This window comes from Ambystoma mexicanum, chromosome 8 (genome assembly GCF_040938575.1).
Source record: "Ambystoma mexicanum isolate Mex_15411 chromosome 8, UKY_AmexF1_1, whole genome shotgun sequence".
NCBI classification, from domain to species: Eukaryota; Metazoa; Chordata; class Amphibia; order Caudata; family Ambystomatidae; genus Ambystoma; species Ambystoma mexicanum.
The window spans coordinates 1,009,068,262-1,009,089,003 of record NC_090929.1 but is presented as its reverse complement, the minus strand read 5'-3'; the positions used below and the strand labels follow the sequence as shown (position 1 = coordinate 1,009,089,003).

The 20,742-nt window shown below is 47.2% G+C and overlaps 1 protein-coding gene across 2 annotated transcripts in view; it reads right to left on the bottom strand.

Moving 5' to 3' along the window:
* The window catches only part of PRXL2A (peroxiredoxin like 2A), a 541,215-nt gene extending 520,850 nt beyond the window's left edge, over nt 1-20,365 (bottom strand). The window contains exon 1 of one of the 2 annotated variants that reach the window (XM_069610931.1): nt 20,213-20,365. The gene's annotated coding sequence lies outside the window, so the exon portion shown is untranslated. The remainder of the gene's footprint in view (nt 1-20,212) is intronic. The other variant, XM_069610932.1, reaches the window with a different exon arrangement.
* Nucleotides 20,366-20,742: the final 377 nt, after the last annotated feature.

Below are 20,742 nucleotides of genomic sequence, written 5' to 3'. Positions count from 1 at the left end.
CTGTCGACCATTTGTTTTCGACCAAATGTCTGGTAACCCTCTAAAGGAGTGGACCTGAAAGTGTATGTATATATTTACCACCTGTAAATTTACGTTGGCAAAAAAAAGTGGTTTACCTTTCACAGGAACAAGGTTGTAGTAATAATATAATCGCAATTAACATGTGCTTATTGGATGATGCTTGTTTTAATGTTTATAAAGTGTACAAGTAGTACCAATATGGCTTCTTCACTCTGTCCTCTATGGTAACAGTGCTGGGGTCCCGGCACACTATACCCACTCTAACAAACCTTTTCAAAGGACAGTGTAGGAATGTGTGCACTTTTCAATGATCTATTAATAGAGTTGCTTACTGGGGATATCCCCATGTCTCAACGTGTCTACAAAAGAAATGGTCATCTATGGAAAACACATCCATGGGCCTCATTACGAGTCTGGCGGTAACCGAGGTGGTAAAACCGCCTAGTTACCGCCGGACTCGTATTACCATTCCGCCTCTGTGATTCCTGGAATTACCGGGGCATTACAACCCCGGTGTTCCGGGAATCACGGAGGCGGAATGGTGTTAATCCCCATCCCCATTCCCATTGAGTCCTCCGGGACTCAATGGGAATGGGGATCATGGAAACACCGGCAGCATCTCGTAATGCTGCCAGTGTTTCTTCGTCCGCCTGCAGACGGGCGGTGTTAAACCCGCCAGGTCAAACCTGGCGGGAACATCACCTCCCACCTGCAGGAGTCGGGATCAGGTGGTCCGGAAACAACAGTGGCGGCGGGTTTACCGCCACCGTTATTTCCGGACCGCCTGATTTGTAATGAGGCCCCATATATTTGTGTTGCTATAACCTATAAAGGCATGCCATCTAGTCTAACCTGTGACACACTTATCTGTGACCTTTGTGCAGATTTTAAATGTTTGGTGGAGGGTATCATCATGGGAGTCTATTAAAGACAAGTTGAAGATCGACCTTTAAAAAAAATGGTGTTACAGGCATTCTACAGCACCAAACACACAGCTTGAAGCATTTGAGCACTCCATGGGCCTATCTAATTACAATGACAATGCGAGTACCAGACTGTTATTGGCAACGACTGCTAGCATGTGAGAATACAATGGCATTGCCTGGTCTCAAACCCGATATCAATATTTGCCATGTGATGTAATTAGACATATAATTGCAAAACATGGCAAATGATGACATTATGTAGCCATAAGGTGGCAACAGCATACAAATGGGGTATTTCATATCATGACACTGTCTGGCAAATGTCTAGCCAAAGCCTTGTCCAAAGATAAACTGTTGACATTGCCAATGCTCGTTTTAAATGGCACCGATTGTTAGATTTGGTTATTGGGTGGTGCTGAATGCGCTGCATATAAGGTGACACTATTGTTATAAGAAGTGCAGGCAGAAGAGAGATTTGAACGATGAGGGACACATCCTGTGGGTATTGTTTGGTTATTTACTCACTCATTTCGCCCTTGACCCTCCTAGTCCCTCTGGCCATTTCCACCCATTACCTGCACCTTCTGACCCAAAACACATCCCCTGAATACCTTTAAGTCTAGCACTGTGCCTTCTAACCTCTCTGAAAATTAATTGCTTAGTTGCAGTTAGAAACCAGCCCCTACATACTAAAACTGTCTTAACCAAGTGTGCCTTCAGCTACTTGACTTATAAGCAGTATGTGTGTCCTTGCATTTGATCCTTGACCTGAATTCCCATGAAAAACAAGCATTGTGAAAGCCAACAGTGTTGGTTCTTGCATAGGCATTAGATATGCATTAGCTAGGTATTTCCATAATATACCCAAATACTAGCTACATTTGCCAGCTGCGGTCATCTTTTGTCGTGTAAGTACTATTATGGTAGTGACTGGAAATTGTAGATCCCATGCCTACACAAATGTCAAAACTGTTGGCGCTGCCAAGGAGGCCTCTGGGGGGCACGGGGAAGGCCTTTCCTCAGGTGATGTTTGGGCACTGCACAGACGGCCAGCAAGCCGCTTTAGGGTTAGCGTGCCCAACATTTTATATATAGGGGTTTGCGAAGGTCCAGTAACAGTTGGCACAGGGACACCTTACGTGTTGGACATCCACACAGCCCTGATTTTCAGTAGGTAAAGGTTACTGGGGTTAACAAGTGACTGAAAGGGGGAGATTGAAGGGAGAAATGTTGGTTTTGGTGTGACAGGTTGCACTAGCAGAGGTGGGCATAGTCGGGTAATTGTGCTCCGTCGTTGCTGATGTGGCAGGTCAGCTTGGCCTTTCAGTAAGGTGGAAGATTTTGCTAGAATTGTGGGGCGTAGGTCAAAAGGGGAGAAGAGATAGGGAGCGGCATAGCCGGGGACAAGGTTGGTTAAAGGATGGTTGGTGGAAGCCAAAGGGTTATTATCGCAGTAAAGAGGGTGGTTAGCGCTGTTTGGACATATAGGCTAGCCCAGGGTTTCAAGAAAGGTGAATGGGAGAGAAGAACAGAGAGAGGACATGGATAAAGTTGGGAAAGATGCTGGCGAGTTAAAGGTGAAAGGAATATTCAAGGGAGGAAATGGAATGGAGATGGGAGTTAATATTATATTTGTTAATGGTTTGGTTAGTATGTAAGGCCGAGGAGCCAGGTTAGCGACGTTTGTAAGCTGTGGCCTGTCACATTAAAGCAACCTTTTCCAGGCTCGGATTATGTTCATCTCTATTCTTTACTTCTTCAGCAGCATTGTTCAAAATAAAATATATAACACAATTCAAGAAAAAACAACAACATCCAAGATAACAGTGTTCTTGTAACTTGACGTGATATTTCTCTGCAATCACGCTCCTTCCCTGCCTTGATCTTCTTTGTCTGACTAAACCCCTCCTCATTCTTTGCTGCACGAGCAACAGATAAGTACTTTGCCTTGTTTACGGATCGTGTGTGAGAGTGTGTGTTTTGTGTGTGTTAATACTTAACTTGGTTTACACAGAACATTGGTTTATGCACATCAACTTCGCTTCACTGAGGGGACACGGCGGGGCGCCTGCAGCGCGGCGCATGCAAAGTGGACAGTTTTTCAGTTATAGCTTGTCAGAGCCCAATGGGACCATTGTGACATCACATAAGCCCAGAGGGCAGCATACACGAAAGTCGCACGACTGGGTGCACAGTTCCAGCGCACTTCCGCCCTTTCAGTTATCGCACATCCCTGCTCATGGCAGGCTCAAGCAGAGCTATGCAAATATTTCAGAATTCTTCCAGCCGATTCGCCGGCTCACAGCGGCACCATAACCGCTGCTCCACCTGCTGGCCCTAGCCGATCCAGCCACTATTATTTGACAGAAGACGCTGGCCTTCAGTATATACGAGCAGCAGCTCCAGACCAGCAGTCTGACCTCAGCCCACATAGCAATCAGTGGTCCCCAGCCACAGCTACAAATGTGTGCAATCCCAAGAGCTTGAACGGACGGAGTACCAAGAATTTATATTCTTCTGCCATCAGCAGTGCCCAGACCCGCAGACACAGTTGAAAGGGGGAAGGCCCAAGTATTGTGTCCAATCAAAGGATCAAATGAAAAGGACCGAAAAACAAAAAGGTTGAATGCCTTTTTTTAAATGTTTACTTTTTTTTGGCTTCCGTATAGGTAAAAAAAGGGTTTTACACCAAAAATGGGGGTTTAGGGGGTGGGCAACAAGGACTCAAGGAGGGAGCATAGCGCCAGTGAAGAGTCAGCAAAGCCGCACACTTTCTGAAGGTTGCTACCCTATATGGGGCGCGTCATCCAACAGGCCATCTGCGCTGGCTTAGGGCCATTCAGCAAGCAGATGGGCATGGGGCAAGATTTTCTGGCCTTCTCACAAGGCATGGAGGAATTGAGGGGACACAACCCTTGGGAGGCTAAGTTGGGTTCAGTCAAAGGGGGAAGATCTAAAGCCTGCAGTGCCTGTAGCGCCCAGACCCACTGAACAAAAGGAGTGAGGTCTTGGGAGAGAGGGGGCACATCCAGTTCAAGCAAGCAGAAGGAGGCGAGCGTGTCGGACCCCTCTGATCGTGGTGCGGCAGAGAGGGAAGAATCATCATCTGGCACAGCACAGCTGCGCAAAATGGTGAAGAAAAGTAAAGGGGCCAGGGACGATGAACAGTGTGGGGTGCTTTCAAAGGCCCCAAACTGAAGGTCCCTTTCACCAGAGAAACAGGATTTTTTTAAACACTATAAACACGAACACCAAAAACGGCTTTGCATGTGTGGCTGCAAGGGAAAACTGAAGGTTCCTTTCACATGAAAAGCAGGATTGTTCAACATTAACACCAAAAATGGCTTTGCATGCTTGATTGCAAATGAAAATCGAAGGGTCATGTGAAAAAGGGCTACCTATCACTATCCAAGGAAAAGCTGCATTTTAATTCACAAAGCAAGAAGGAAAATCAAAGGTCCCTTTCACATAGAAAACGGGAATTTTAAACAATGACACAAAAACGGCTTTGTATGTGTGTTTGCAGTTTGAATGTGAAAAGTGTACCCCTGCTAACATTTGAAAAGAAAAGCCCCTTTTTGTTTTCCTTGGAAAAGCTTCTGTAGGCTAGCGACAAACCTTTTGCTTGCTGTGGGACACTTCACAAGGAAGTCCCTAAATGCAGGTCTGGATTTTCCATCCCCCAGCTAATTATAAAGGCAATAAAGTGTCCTGCTAAACGTGAGAAAGGCTCAGTGTTCCCCAGCCCAGACTTGCCTGCTCTGAAGGCAGTGACTGCAGGACAAGGTCCCCTTGGCTGGAGCATGACCAAAAGGTGTACAAATGGAGGCAAACAACTTCAAAGAGCAAGCTGCAAACACAAAGCGAATAACAACAACTCTGGTTACAGGCTGACCCAGTGAGACCCTATGGCCTGAAGCCAGGAGAATGGCCCTTTGCCCCACACGAAGATTCACAATTAATTTAAAAGGACTATTATCATTTAGGCCTTTTTCTCAGCAACCATAAGTCGTACTGATTACATGTGTGTGTTATTTTTTTTTTAACTTCCAGGCAATTGTGAAGATATAAAATTCATACACCTACGAGTGAGGAAACTGTAATGGCCAGTTAAACTAGGTTTGTGGCTGATCTGAAAATGTTCCAAATGTGAGAGTTGGTGAACGGGTGGAAGATACAAACAGGAATATGGGTAATAAATTACATATTCCTAACTGTTATGTTTTTTGTGAAAAGGGCAGAAAGGTGCCAACGGCTGTTGGCTTAGTTAATCCCCATGATAAGCTGAATCAGAAAATAGGTATATTATGGCAGTTATTAGGAAAATTATACAGTTTTGCAACCTAACTAGTTTTTGCCAAATATTTGACATGCGAACAAATGGGTAAATTAAGCTGCCATATTTTTGCTCCAGACTCTTAAGCCAATCCGTAAAGAGGAGCAGGAGTGGGCAGGAGAGAGAAGGGTAACTGTCCAATCCTAGTTGCGAGAACTCTGCCAGGGTACTCCCCCAGGATTGTAAAATTGGTGGTGTCATCGCTGCTATATAAGGGGGACTGCACTAGGAGGGAGGGGTAGGGCTGCTGAAATGTACAATCAAAAGAGTGCTGCTGAACTCACATCTGACAGCTGCAAGAAAACACCAGAGGAGATTGCTGAGAGTGCATCTGGGTGGGGCTGTTTATTTCTAGGAAGGCCTCAAAGCTGACTGTGTCCTATGTTGGAGAGGGGGAAGCCATCTTTAAGAATGGAGTGACCAGACCCCTGCCCTATCTTTCCAGAGTGTCTTGAGATGCAGCTGGATTTCCTGAACTTTAAACAGAGGCGTTCCATGTAAGTAGAACTGAGCCCACGGAAACCAAAAATTTGAAGAGTCTGCATGCCTTAAATCCTTTCCCTTTATGGTGGGTGGCATTTGGCAGAACACTACAGGGTGAATTTTGTTAAAATTCTAAATTAACAAAGCTCACTTCCCAGTGGGCACTGAAAACTATAGCCTAGAATGTAATTTTGTCTTGCTGACCCTGACCTCTTTAAGGCAGCGGGGTGTCTTTGTTCTTAGATCAGTCCAACCTTTTTATCCAGCTTCCCCAACACAGGGCTTTCAGTGGAGGGGGGGTCTGAAATCCCAAATTCCCAAAATCATTCCAATTTCTGTCTGACTTCCCCAAAACAGACCAAAATAGGGGGGGGCGTCTGAAAAACAAACCGCTAAATCACCCTGTGTTTATTTTAAACCAAAAGTGTGGGCGAAATCATAATTGACATATGTCTTTCTACCAATCTTGAAATCCTACTGCTAGCCTTTTAAACCTGCAGGAACATCGCACAACACTACATGTTATGTTATTAGCATTTATAAAGTGCACGTACGCCCAAAGGCATCATGGCGCTGGAAAGGAAGCTACCCAATCAGAGAAGACCAGTGAAGAGGACAGGCTTAAAACAAATTAGTTTTCAGCGCTCTTCTGAATCCAAGATGATTAGCCGTAGCCCTGAGAGATGCAGGGAGGCTGTTCCAGAGAATGGCTGCGGTGACAGAAAAGGCTCTACCTCCGAGCCTTGCCCGGTTAAACCTAGGAACAGTAAGCAGGTTAGAGGTGGCAGAGCGAAGGTCCCGGACCGGACAGTATCGGGTGAATTTGAGCTGCAGAAATTCAGCTCCCTGGCCATGAATTGCCCGGTGAACAATGCACAGAGATTTAAAATGAATTTGCTCGTTAACCGGGAGCCAGTGCAATTGGCGGAGCACTGGCGTGATGTGGGCATCTTAAGGGGAGCCGGTGGCCAGCCTAGCAGCAAGGTTCTGCATACGCTGAAGGCGGAGTACAAGGCCACTCGGTTGAGACAGATAAAGCGAATTGCAATAGTCCAGTCGTGTAAGGACTAAAGCAGCCACCACAGGGGGGCGGAGGGCTTCCGGGATCAGGGGCATGACCCTCTTGAGGATTCGAATCTGGTGATGGGTGGACTGGCACACGGCGGTGACCTGGTTGGACATTGACAGGGAGGCGGACAGAATAACTCCAAGATTCTTTACTTTGCTAACTGGATTGGGTAGCGGGCCCAAGCTAGAAGGCCAGAAAGCAGAGGTCCACAGGGAGGGGTTAGGGGGGCAGCCTACCACCAGTACCTCCGTCTTGTCCCCATTTAACTTTAGCCAGTTCTGATCCATCCAAATCCCAACTGCCTTAAGGCAGTCGTGGAGGCTCACTGAGGCCTCCGACTGATCCTGATCTAAACGGATCAGGATTTGTGTATCATCCGCATATGAGTAACAATTAAGCCCATAAGAGCGGATGAGACAGATCAGGGCCCAGATGTAAATGTTAAACAAAATAGGCGATAAAGAAGATCCCCGAGGGACACCACAAGTGAGGGAGCACGAAGGGGAAAGAAACGGTGGCTTAGCGAGGGTGAAAGGAACGAGGTAAACCAAGCAAGAACAGAACCAGATATCTCAATCTGTGAAAGGCGAGAGAGAAGGATGGAGTGATCCACTGTGTCGAATGCGGCAGAGAGATCTAACAGGATCAAGGCCCCAACTCCGCCAGCGTCGACAAGCCTGGACATGTCGTCCTGTACCGAGACTAAGACACTTTCCGTACCTCTCCCAGGCCTAAAACCCGCCTGAGCATGATTGAAAATTTTGGACGATTCCAAAAAGGAAGACAAGAGGGGTGTGACCAAAGATTCCAGAAATTTAGATAGGAACGGAAGTAAAGAGATAGGGTGGAAATTGGCCGGGATAGTAGGGTCTAGAGAGGGCTTCTTAAGAAGGGCGATAACCCTTGCTGATTTCAGTTCAGGGGGAATAAGCCCAGACTGGCAGGAGTTATTTATTGCCAGTGTGATTTCAGTCAGGATGTCAGGTCCAATCACCTTCATAATGGAGGCAGGGATGGAGTCCTCAGGAGATGACGATTTAATCTTTAGGATGGCTGCCAGGGCTTTAACTTTGGTAAATAGAGGGAAGGAGGACCAACTGGCCAAGGTGTCTGAAGAAGAGGCCGGCACAAAGGTGGGGGTTTCCGGGGGTAGTGTTGCAAGAGATTTAGCGATGTTGGCTCGTATAACATCAATTTTAGTAGTAAAGAAGGAGGCCAGGTCATTGCACAATTCCTGAGAAGACTTAACTATAGAGGCGAGAGTCTCCGAAGAGGCTAAAGAGTGTACAATCGAAAAGAGAGTTTTTAGTTTGCACATAGCGGGTTCAATTTTCTGAGCAAAGAAGATGGATTTTGCCAGTTTTACACTCGCCAGGTAAGTAAACAAATTTTGTTTATATACATCTCGAAGCTCCGGACTATAGCCAATTCGCCATTTCCGTTCGGCTTGCCTGAGTTGAAGACGGGCCATTTTTAACTGGTCAGTAAACCAGGGTTGAGAGGGAAGCCTACGGCCTTGAGTCAGTTTCAGTAGGGCGAAGCGGTCAGCAACAGAGGTTAAAAAATGGGAGAGTGAAGTCAAAGATAATTGCTTCAAGGGGACACAGCAGGAGACAATATGATCAGTGAGTGCTTTTAGATCAACTGAGTGCCAAGAGCGCAGCAGCATCTTGGGGGGGCGGGGTTTACCAGAGGAAATCATGGGTAAAAAAAAAGCATGAAACTAAGTAGTGGTCCGACCAAGTCACCGGCTCAATTGGGCCAGAACATTATAGAGAATCTTTAGCAAACACTAAATCCAGAATGTTACCATGTGCACGAGTCGGAACTTGGACCAATTGGTGCAATTGTAAGTCTAAAAGACTGTTGGAGAACAAAGTAATTTCAGCCAAATTAGACATATTAGAGTGCAGGTTGAAGTCACCTAAAATAACAAGATTAGAGAAACGCAAGTTCAAATTTGCTATAAGGTCAGCTAGACCTTTGCCACAGGATCCCAATGGGGGCGATAAAGAAGCAGGAGATGGATAGTCCTCGAAGGCGAGATGGAGCACCGGATGAAGAGCACTTCAATACTAAGTGTGTGGGGGCAAGGTAATTCCACCACGGTATAATTCTTATTAAAAATAACAGCGACCCCTCTGCCCCATTTGGGTGGCGGACGGTCGCGGTGAATAATGAGGTGGGTAGGGGGGAAATCGCTTGTACTATGGCCGGTGCCGAGCACGGCGTGAGCCACGTTTCTGTAAGGCACAGCAGATCCGGTTTCCTGCTAGTAAGCAGGTCCCAGATCTCGCCAGCGTGAGCTGGGAGGGATCTAGTATTAAGTAGGCATAAAGAGGGGGCATCTAAAGTGGGCTCCCCCTGAGCAGAAATAATAATGGGGGAATGATCTAAATTAGGAGTAGAATGATTCCAGCCAGCTGGCCAGACTGTACCAGCCCGTGCCAAGGAGAGCAGAAAACACCTATCCAGGTCATCCTTCCGACCTTTCCCGGCATGGACGGGCACAGACGGGCTTGCCTTAAGCGCGCCTTTGACGCGCAGGCGAGGCGGGCGAGCGATCCTGCACATATGTGCGAGGATCGGGATGAAAACGAGGCAGGGGTGCTGGGCCCAAGGGCGTAGAAAGAGGACTACTAAGTAGTCCTGGCCCGGCAAGCCCGCCTCCAACTGCCGATCAAAATAATCACAAAGTACACGCACACTAGACCGCTAAGAGCGGCTGTTTACAGCAGGCATTCTGAATCCTTCATCCATCCAGTACAGTAATAAAGTTTCAAAAGCAGAGGATTCTTTCCAATAAAATTAAAATAAAGCTAAAAAACTGTCAGTAAAACACTAGAACTAACAAATCATCAGCTGTCCACAAAGGGAGCAGCTTACCTCTATTTACATTTATAATGTAATGTGAAGCAAATTTATAAAGCGCACCTTCACCAGCAGGGGCATCATGGTGCAGAAAGTTTCAGGACTAACCAACGACGACAGCAATTAGACTGTAAAAAGATATGTATTTGGGGCACGACGGAGGGAGAGGTGATCCTCAAGCGCCAGCAGACACAGAGGGGTAGAGTTCCACAAACAGCAGCCCCCACCGAGAAGGAATGGCTACCAACGCGGGCCAGCCTAAACCGGGGAACGGTAACTCTCAGAGACGAGATTGAGCGAAGGTTCCTTGTCGGAAGATAGGGGTGAAATTTTGCCTGTAGATAACCAGGACCTCCCCCGTAAAAGGCTCGATGAACTACACACAAAGCCTTGAATTTAATGCGCTTTGCCACCGGGAGCCAATGCAGTTTTCCCAGGATGGGATGTGGCAGAGGTGAACCGGGAGGCACCCACTGCTAGTCGGGCTAGCGAATTTTGCAGCACCTGCAGCCACTGAAGAAGGTACACTCGCTGACCAAGATAGAGAGCCTTACAATAGTCTAAAGAGCCAGCTGTAAGAGAGGATGCAACAAGAGGCCATAGATGAGAGGAAAGATAAGGAAGCATTTTCGGCAGAATGCAAAGTTTAAAGTGAACTGACTGACAGACAGCACTGACCTGGCCCTGAATGGATAGAGACTCGGAGAGCTTAACACCCAGGTTATTCACCACCAGGGAGGGCATGGACAGAGGACCAAGTTCAGATGGCCAGAAAGCTTTTGATCAGCCCACGAAACCTGGAGTTGGACGTACGACTAGAACCTCTGTCTTCTTGCCGTTAAGGTAAAGCCAGTTTTGACCCATTCAGAGATTAATAGACAACAGACAGGAGCGACAGCGTTCAGCTCAGGCAGGATGGGAAAGGTCTAGTCTCACCAGGATCTGTGTGCCATCAGCGAAGGAAAAACACTGAAAACCAAGAGTGAATCAATTTAACAAGGGGCTGAATATAAAGATTAAAAATAAGAGGAGAAAGAGAAGAGGCCTGAGGCACTCCGCACATGTGGGGTTTAGCCATCGAGACAAACGGAGGAAGAGTAAGGGACTGAGAGCAACCAGTTAGAAAAGATACAATCCAGTCCAAAAGTGAACCCGAGACCCCCGCCGTAGACAACCGTTCCAGCATGATAGCATGGTCGACTGTGTTGAATGCAGCATATAGATCCAGCAGGATCAGGGCGGTGGTACCACCCTGGTCCCTGATCTGTGCTGGGTCATCCACCACTGCCACCAAAACTTACTCGGTTACACGGCCGGGCCGGACTGGAAAGGATCCAGACAGCCAGAATCCTCAAGAAAGGAACAAAGAAAGGGGGTAACCAGGGTTTCCAGGAGTTTGATAGAGAAGGAGAGGAGAGAAATCGGAGGAAAATTGCTCAAGACCAAGGAATCTAGGTTGGGTTTCTTGAGAAGAGGAGGAATAAGAGCATGCTTAAAAGGACTGGGTAGGTGGGCAGAAGAGAAGGAATCATTAACTGCCGCAGTGACTGGAGGCACGATGTCAGGGCCAATCTCCTTCAGGATGCCGAGAGGGATAGGATCAGCCGGAGAAGTGGATTTCAGGCCATGCATCGCTGACAGCATGGCAGAGTCTGAGAAGGCTGGGAAAGAAGACCAGACCCGAGCAGGAGCACAATGTGGGCTAGGGCTCGCAATAGCCAGACAGGGACTGGCTGAAGCCAGAATCTGGTGACAGATAACATTTCTGCTATCATCGAAAAAACTAGACATTTTGTCACAGAGACTCTGAGAAGGAGCGACACAGTGCACAGAAGAGGGTGAAGAGAGAGAGCAAACTACCCTGAACAGTTCTTTGGAAGAGTTTGTAGCAGCATAGACCTTGCTGGTAAAGAACACGCATTTCGCTTGAGTAATGGCCTCCTGGTAACCAGCAGTCGACGGGCAAAGGGCAAGACTAGATTGAGCGCAGTAGGACACACACCATTTGCTCTCCTCTTCTCTACGGGCCAGGCATAAGACTGTTAGGTTAGTAGAGATCCAGGGTTCAGAAGGGCGAGAACAAGGTCTGCAGTCCTTAAGAGGGGCCAAGGAGACAGCATTTTCAGTTAGAATTGAGGTCAAAGTCTTAAAGTTGCAGCAGCCATCAGCTGGCTGAAGAAGAGTAATAACCGAGACAACAACAGCATGTTTAACTTTACACCAGAGCCTCTTGGAAGGGCCGTGCCAAAGGGCAGATGGAAGGAGAGTCGACAGTGAAAGGAAGAATCATATGGTTAGACCACAAAACCGGCAAGGGAGCAGCTAATGCGACAGTTGACACAGGAGCAAAGATGAGATCAGGAGTATTCCCAAGCCGATGAGTAGGGCGCACCACTGGCTGAGCAAGACCCAGATCCAATAGGTCGGAAATGAGGCGGGCTGCCTGTACGTTGGCAGGGTTGTTGGGGTGCAAGTTAAAATACCCTAACACAAGCAGAACTCGGAATTGGAGCCTAAGGTCTGCCACCAGCTGGGTCACAGCATTACAATAGAGTGGGTTGTGGCCAGGTGGCTGGTAAACCAATAAGAAGTGGAGAGTGCTAGAAGGGGAGATAATGACATGGAGTAGCAGAGCTTCCATAATGACTCGATGGTCCAAGGACAGGACATGGCACTGAATTCCAGAAGGATGAATCATGGCAATCCCCCTCCAGCTTTTGGGGGGGGGGGGGGGGGCCTGTCCACATTAAGGATCCGGTAGTCAAAGAGCAAGGCATGAACCAAGGAAGGAGTAAATGAGTCCTTGAGCCAGGTCTCAGCAATAAAAACAAGACCAGGAGAATGATCCTGTAGCAAAGTACAACAGTCAGCCGCATGCGCGGTAAGTGACTGGGCGTTACAAAGGAGGCACTTGAACATACCCCAAGCTTAGATCGTGCAAATTTCCTCATTGCAGCAGGCAGCTTTGCACCCCAGGGGAAGCCTAGTATTCGAAGGAGCCAGACTAATCAGCCGAGAGCGTGAGTAGCAGTGCGCATTGTTTCCAACAACCGCCCACAGCACGTCTGATGCGCAGATGGGCGCAGATGGGCTCAACTTTGGCTGGACTTCGATCAGGCAGAGGCGCTTCCGCTGCACCCGTTTGCCCTGCTGCGCTTCCGGGTGATGGGCTAATTAAAAGTGCACATTATAATTGGCAGGGGCCAATCCGCTTTCCGAGCAAAGCGGGATGGAGGGGAGCTCCCAGCCAATGCGTGCGTGAGGGAAAGAAATGAAAGATAGACTCACCACAGGAGCGAGCCCCGTGTGAGTGAAGAGGCCAGGCAGTCCCACATTGACTGCAGTCAATACTGCAGTCAGTACATGGAAATTAATTAAAAAAGTAAAATAATGTTAATCAGGCAAAAGAAACTAATTAGAAAAGGAATGCTGCAGGGATAAAACAAACGCGATAAACCAGCACCCAAACGGACGCTAGTGGCACTGTGAAGCACAGCGCCACGAAAAGGAAATTAAAATAACAAAAAAGGTAAGTTCAATCTAAACAGTACTGCACAACCACCAGAAAATTAATCAGACATCAGACAATGCTGCCACTGCCACTGCAGTCAGAAACCCCATAATTGTTTTGGTTATTAATCCGTTTGATTATTTCTTGAAGCGAAATTTGTAGAAAGTAAAGAATTGTGATTTGCGTTATTTTCAACTCACGTTTGTGATTTATTTATGTTGAGAGAAGTTGATTGTGTCGTGCAGATTTCTATTACTTTTAATTTAAATAAATACAAATATATTTCCCGCACCCTGGCCTGGTTCTTGGCTCATTGTTAGCTCGAGGGTGGAGGGGAGAATCCAAGGGTTATGATATGATTCAGAGATAGGGCTGAATAAAATAATCTGTTAAACAGTTTGTTACGAGACACCTTGAGTGGGGAGCGAAGTAACTCCCTGTGTTGAGGGTGGCCTCAATAAACCATTACAACAGGGGGATGAGTTTGACCCTGACAGCTTATTGCACTCCAGGTCAGCCAAGTGGGACCTGCCAGCGAAGATGGTGGCATATCTAAATAAATGCCTGTTCACTCCTCTAGAAAAGGCCAGAAATAAGCTCATTGCCAAATGCCCCACGCATCTGGCTGACAAAAAAGCAGACACCCCAGACATCGATGAGCGCATGCTCAAGTTCGTGGGCCATTATGGGAGAGAAGTGGAGGGCATCGACAGGCCCTGCCGTTCATGCCAGGACAAAATGCTAGATCTCGTCAGACCGCTCACTAAGATCTGACAGTTCGCTGAAGAGGCTAAAGAGCATCAGCAACCCATAGATCCGAGCTTCTTAGCGGGCTGGGAACATGGTAGGGAATGCAAACTGCGCCTTAGCCACAGAGCGGAGAAGATCGATTCTACTGAAGAACGACCCGAAACTGGGCAAACTCGCCTCCTCTGAAGGGGCTTCTTTTGCCAAAGGAAAGCTTTTCAGAGACGCTTTCATCAAGGACATGAGCAAGTTCGCCAACACCTACATGCCACTGAATAAGGCGCAAGCTTCGCTAAAGAAGGTGTTCGGCAGTAGGGTTTATGGGGAGGCTGGCGACGTTCGGCCAGCTGCTCATCATCCTAAAGGCCCGGTTCTGGCCTCTTCACTTCTCGGGGGAGAGGGAGAGGAAGAGGCTGGAGACACCGCGGCAGGCAGCGGCAGGCACCAGCGTCAGCGTTGCATAGAGAGCCTACAGGCGCAGTTCCTCCTGTAGGGGACACAATAGAGCAGTGCTTAGAGAAATGGCAAGAACTCACCACAGACACATGGCTGGTACAGACAGTGCAAGGCTTCTGTTTAGAATGTTATCAGCAACTGGTGCAGGCGCAAGCAATTACCAAGGCCCAAAGGCTTTTTGTCGAAGAGAACAAAGGCCTTCTACGAGTAGAGATCACGCTGCTGCTGTGCAAGCGGGCCATTGTGCCAGCGGCAGCTGAGTCACAAAGCTTGGTGAGCAACATGTTTCTGGTAAAACCGAAGCTAAAGCTGCGTCCTTTAATGAATCAGGGTGCTGATCGCATTCTTAGTGTACTGAGTCTTCAAAATGGAGGGATTCACCTTCTACAGGACATTTTCCAAAAGGGAGATAGGCATCCTTCAGATCTATCCGAGCTAGCCAATCGCTCAGTGCCCATAGCACCTAACTATTGCAGCTTCCTGCAATTTTTTGGACAGGTTCAGAGATGGGAGTTCACAGGTGTCCTCTTTGGGCTCGCGTCAGCACCTTGGTATTTACCAAGATCTTGAAGCTGGTGATCACCAGTTTCAGGGAGCAAGGCATCCGGCTCATGGTCTACCTGGATGACCTGTGCTTGGTGTGCCAGGGCAAGTAATTATTACAGGAGCAAGTGGGCAGAATGATCACACTATTGCAGGTGCTGGGGTTACTTATATGGCAGAAATCGGATATCATTCCAACACAGTCGATGGAGTTACTATGCTTTGTGAACACAAGTCAGGGGACACTGTCTTCCTCTGACAAAGGTCAATATGATCAAGAAGGAGATCAAGGCATGCACGCAGAAACAGTTGATCTCATAGAGGGAATTGGCAAGGATAGTAGGGCAGCTCTCGTAGTCGACTCGGCCGATATTCCCAGGCCCTCTTCACTACTGCGCACTGCAAAGCCTGAAAACCTTTTCGCTTCCAGGCTGAACGGGCAGCTCCCGCACTTCTACACCTGGAGGCCGGACTGAGGTGACAGACGCTTTCCTCCAGAACTGGCGGCCCGACACAGGCTATGCATTTCTGCCGTTTGTCATGATAGCAAGGACACTGGCACAAGTAAGAAGGCAGCAAGCGAGGATAGCGCTAATAGCACCGGACTGGAGAGGTCAACCCCTAGAAATGTGCTGCAAATTTCCCCTGCAGCTTCCCCCGGACGAGCAGTCGGAGTCTGATAGCGTGGATGATTTCCAGAGACCGTGGGCCCTGCAAGGACTTAGGTTGAACGGTTCATGGGCGAGTCCTGGGCTCCAGGAAACAAGAAGCCATACAGGGCCGCTTGGGGTCAATGGCGCAGCTTGAATCTGAGAAGGGACGTTCAATCCTCTAGAACGGATGTAGTCCACATGGTCAATTTCTTGGCCGCCTTGGCAAAGCATATCAGACCATAAATACGGCCAGGTCAGCCATATAAGCAGGACATGCCCGCGGCAGGGGCTCCCAATTGGAGAACATCCCTTGGTATGCAGATTACTTAGGGGCGTGAGACTGCGGAAATCCCCAGCGCGACGTCAACGTGGTTCTCAAGCTGTCTCAGTCCAGGCCTGAGAACGAGGCCCTGTCACGGAGAGCCCTCTCGACTTTACTGACAACCTTATTATGCCTGATCTCCTGTCAGATATGAGGGCCTTCTACGTTGGCTAGAAGTCGTTTTCTTCTGGCAGAGTAACCTTCCACATTAATAAAAGAACAAAAAAGGGATTAAGTCAGTGACGCATCTGGCATTCCCAGAGCAGCCCAAGCTTTGTCCAGTCAAATGCTTAGCAGCCTATGAGACATTGAATGAGCAGTTCAGGCCACCCGGAGAAGTGCAGCTGTTATTGCCCTGCAAAACCTCTTCAGTGCATTTTCATCTGCGACGCAACGCTAGCCAGATGGGTCTGCTGGTGTATGCAGCAGGCAAGCATCGACCTTGGGGAGTTCGGCGCCCACAGTTAGAGGTGGTATGGCTTCCAAGGCATTCACTTTGGGAACTAAGTTAGAAGATATCATGAAGGCGGAAGACTGGTCAAACGAATCCGTTTTTAAAAATTGTTATTTTAGACTGATCGATCAGACGTCCTTGTTGGTGGCAAGTACGTTTTAAACTAACATAATCAGAGACTCCGGTCTTGACATAGAATACAGATTTTCCATACTAACATAACAGAAAGTCATGATTCTATTAAAGACACAGAAGCAAAGGATTATCCCACCTGGGCAATTGCTTGACGCAATGACTTATGTGGCAGTATGCATGGTCAGACTAGGCACAGCGGCTAGCTAGGCTGGGACTGCCCACCCGGTAGTTGACTTGCACTTGGTCTTGTTGCCTTCTTTATGTTCCCGTCAGGTGACGAGGCCAAGCCGACAGGCTCTAGAAACAGCAGGACGTGCATGGTTTAAAGTTGAAGCGTCGACTGGTTGGGTGCATAGATCGTAGTTTGCAGCAACAGCAAAGTGGTGGAGTTTAGCCAGGCAGAGAAGGTCAAGGAAGAGAAGGAGAGTGATTGTAGAGAAATATCAAGTGAAGTTAACACCCTATCAAGTGCAAACTACAAGAACACTGTGTTGATATTGATATTTTATTTCTATTTCGCTCGTACACAAGTGTTTCAGAGCACGTTGTCGTTTTTCCTTGAATTGTGTTGTATTTTTGTTTGAACAATGCTCCTCGAGAAGTAAAGAGTAGAGCTGTCCTTTAGCCTCGCTGGCCACAGGGCACCCTAAACTCCCTCCTCCTAAATCTAAGACTATCAACTCCACTCTCACAGCTAATGACCTACATGAATACTGCAAAAATGTCAAAAATGAGAGGCTCTCTCCTGTCCTTCCTAACACTCCCTCCTCTTACATGTTACACTCTGCCTACTCTACCAGCATCCTCTGCCTCCATCTCCCACTTTGCTCACACTAATACTGACAAAGTGCTATCTCTATCGATGAAGGCGAACTCCTGTTGAGCCTCATCAGACCCTCTTGTTCCTCAGCTAGTCTAAGCTATTGCCCCTATAGTGGCCTCTCACCTCGCTGAACTCTTCAACCTGTCCTTCGACTCCAGTTGTGTTCCCCATTGTTTTCAAAACAGCCAAGGTCATCCCTCTCCTAAAAGAGCAAGGGACTGACGGCAACCTACCGGCTATCTTTCGCCCTGTGTCTCTCCTTCCGCATTACTCTAAAGTGCTCGAAAGGGTTGTGTTCAAGAGTCTTACCAATTTCTTAGACATTCACACCCATCGAGCCCCCATACTAGCAGGTTTCCCCTCCTGTCACTCCAAAGAAATGGCTCTCATGAATGTGCCCTACTTCATCGCATCTGCTAAGCACTCAAGCCTATCCTCCATCCCAATTCTCCTTGACCTGTCTGCTGCCTTTGACAGTGTGAATCACTCTGATCTCCTTAATACTCTTTAATACTCTTTCTTCTTGGCATTCGCGATCAAGCCCTTGCCTGGATTGGATCCTATCTTGCACCTCGCCAATTATCTGCCTCCTGGAGCAACACCTCTCAACTCACTGCTCTAACTGTTGGTGTTCCGCAAGGTTCTGTCTTGAGTCCGCTCCTCTTTACACTCTACACTTCTGCTCTTGGGGCCCTAATCTCCTCCTTTGAATTCTCGTACCAACTCTTCGCGGATAACATCCAAATCTTCTGATCTCTCTATCAAAATGTCCAACTCTCCCTCTACCATTAAATAGTGGATGCCTTTGCACTCTCGAATTTTAAACTCTACCAAAACAGAGGTACTCTTCTTCCCTGCCAAAAGCTATCTCTCATCTCTTCCTCTGCATTTCCGGTTCCCACCTGACACCTCTCCCCTACTCTTCTTCAGCTAGAAACCTCAGCATCATCTATGCCCCTGCTCACACCTTCTCTACTTTCATTTTCAAAACTGGAACAGCAGCTCGTCTCAACCTCCTAGATATTGGGAAAATCATGCACCTCCTTCCTTTCAACACTGCAAAGCATCTCCTAATCACTCTTGTATTCTCTAAACTGGACTACTGTGCCAGCATCCACTTTCGTCGCCCCACCTATGCTTTCTGTCCTCTCAACAAGATCATTAACTTCGCTACCAGGACTCTCTTTGACCTCCCTAACTTCACCTACTTCCTCATACCGTCACCAGGCAGCTTTAAATGTCTTCTCCTGGTTCACAAATCTATCCACGGTAAGGCACCACTGTATCTATCCAACTCTATAAGCCTTCTCATAATCGCTGCTATGCCTCGACTACCTTTGCATGGAATACTCTCTTCTTGCTCAACTTGCATGGAATTCTCTTCCCCCGGACATCCAAAAAACAGTGCACATGGATTTGTTCGAAACTAAACTAAAAGCCTACCTCCTCGCCTCTGAGTTACCCTCTAAACCTACCTCTCACCTGCCTGCTAGCTAACATTTTTGCTTCGCCTCTAACCTGCCTCTGTCTCTCACTTCCTCTGCCTCCATTCTAGCACATTTACCAATCACTGGCACGTCCCAAGCACATCTGGCTGTACTGCATACCTGCAATTAAAAAAGTCCAATGTTGGTTGTTGTGAATCTATGTCGACTTATGCATTGTCCCCGGTGACTATTCCATTGACTCCACTCCACAACCTGATCACAATGTCTCACCCCATTGTAAGAAGCTCTCTGCTTCGCGTACAATCTGATTTCTTATCGGTTTTATGTTCTTTTGTGATTAAAAGAGCATTGTTCCTCCTGTATATAAAATCAATAGAGTTAAGCATAATCCTTTGCCTCTGTGTCTTTAATAGAATCATGACTTTCTGCTACGTTAGTATGGAAAATCTGTATTGTGAGTAAAATGTTACAGATGACTACTTGGGATCAAACCTACCTACCTGCAGAGCACAAGCACAATTTACATGTTACATGGAATACACATAATGTGGGATGTGAAAATGTGAATTTATTAACATGCTAAAGTAAAGGGTATTGAAAGATATAATACCAAATTTTGAATCGTAGCGTGACTTGTTGTTTTCCAATTTATATCGTGGGAGTAGTGGGAGCCAGGTAACTTTCCGGATAATAGTCATTCAACTACCTGTCATTCCAACTGTTCTGAACTACGGGTTATGAATTATGTTCATGTTTGAAATTTACTGATCTATCAGAACTGGATTACAGAGTAGCGAAGTATGCTAGTGTTTAATTCTCGAAAAAAAGCATACATTGAAAACGGGTAGTTGGAATTTTCAATTTTACTCGTGGCAGGGAAAACACGACTTGATTGTGGACCATATATGAAAAATATCTGTCAACCAAACAAACAGCTGAAAAATAGTGGGGGCGTTGCAAAGCAGCATTTTTGGAATGGGTCCTTGTTCACATTCAACTGTCGACCGTTTGCGATGTGGACCGTGGCATGCAAGCACCATTTGCTCTCCGGATAACGGCCACACGAAGTACAGGTGTTATCTTGTTATGTGGTATACACCGGCAAGGCCATTTAACTAAGTCCCTTTTCCCTGCTGACTGTCCCAAGCTTTTGCTCTTTAACCGCATTGTGTAACTTTGTCCGGCTCGATGTTAATCATACACAAGTTGCTCAACTCAGTGTGCCCCATGCACGCTTTGGACAGCTCAGTGTCAGCATATTCGTTTTTCCATAATGTGCCGTGTTCGCCACGCTCTACATTAAAATCATACATTGTTTAAAATGATGTTCAACGCGTACGACACATAACGTACATCACATTTACGCGCTCGTATCGGCAGTGCCAGATCGGTGTCAAGTGTCCATGGTACTTACATTAATAACAGAGCAGCTCGGGCTTACTGCTCTCCCTCCACGCTCCACATCGTTTCCAATGAGCGCGAGTCCCAGTGCTAGTCTGTGTGCTCCAGCGAGCCGAGGTCACGGAGACCGGCCTGGGATCGGCACTGAGAGACTGGCCCAGCATTGCACTCTTCGATACAGGAAACTAGGCGGCCATGTTTGGCTGGCAGTGCAGTGTGTATACTTATAGGAGCGTATCCTAAAAGCATCGTTGCGTTTTCACTGAAGATGTTTTACATCAGGATTATTCAATATGTGTGTTATTTAATAGATTTTCATATTGTAAATAACAATGAAACCTAAAAGTTTACAAATGTATTTGGAAGCATTGGGCTAATTGGAAGCAGGACTATTTGTGAAAGGAAGTTCGAAATTGGAACCCCAAAAGTTACATCATGGAAAAAAACAATGAAAGTTCATCGTTCGAAGATGGACGTTGAGGTAATGTAGATCAACCCGCCACATGGACGATTGCTTCGTTCCAAAGTCTTAAATTCACTACC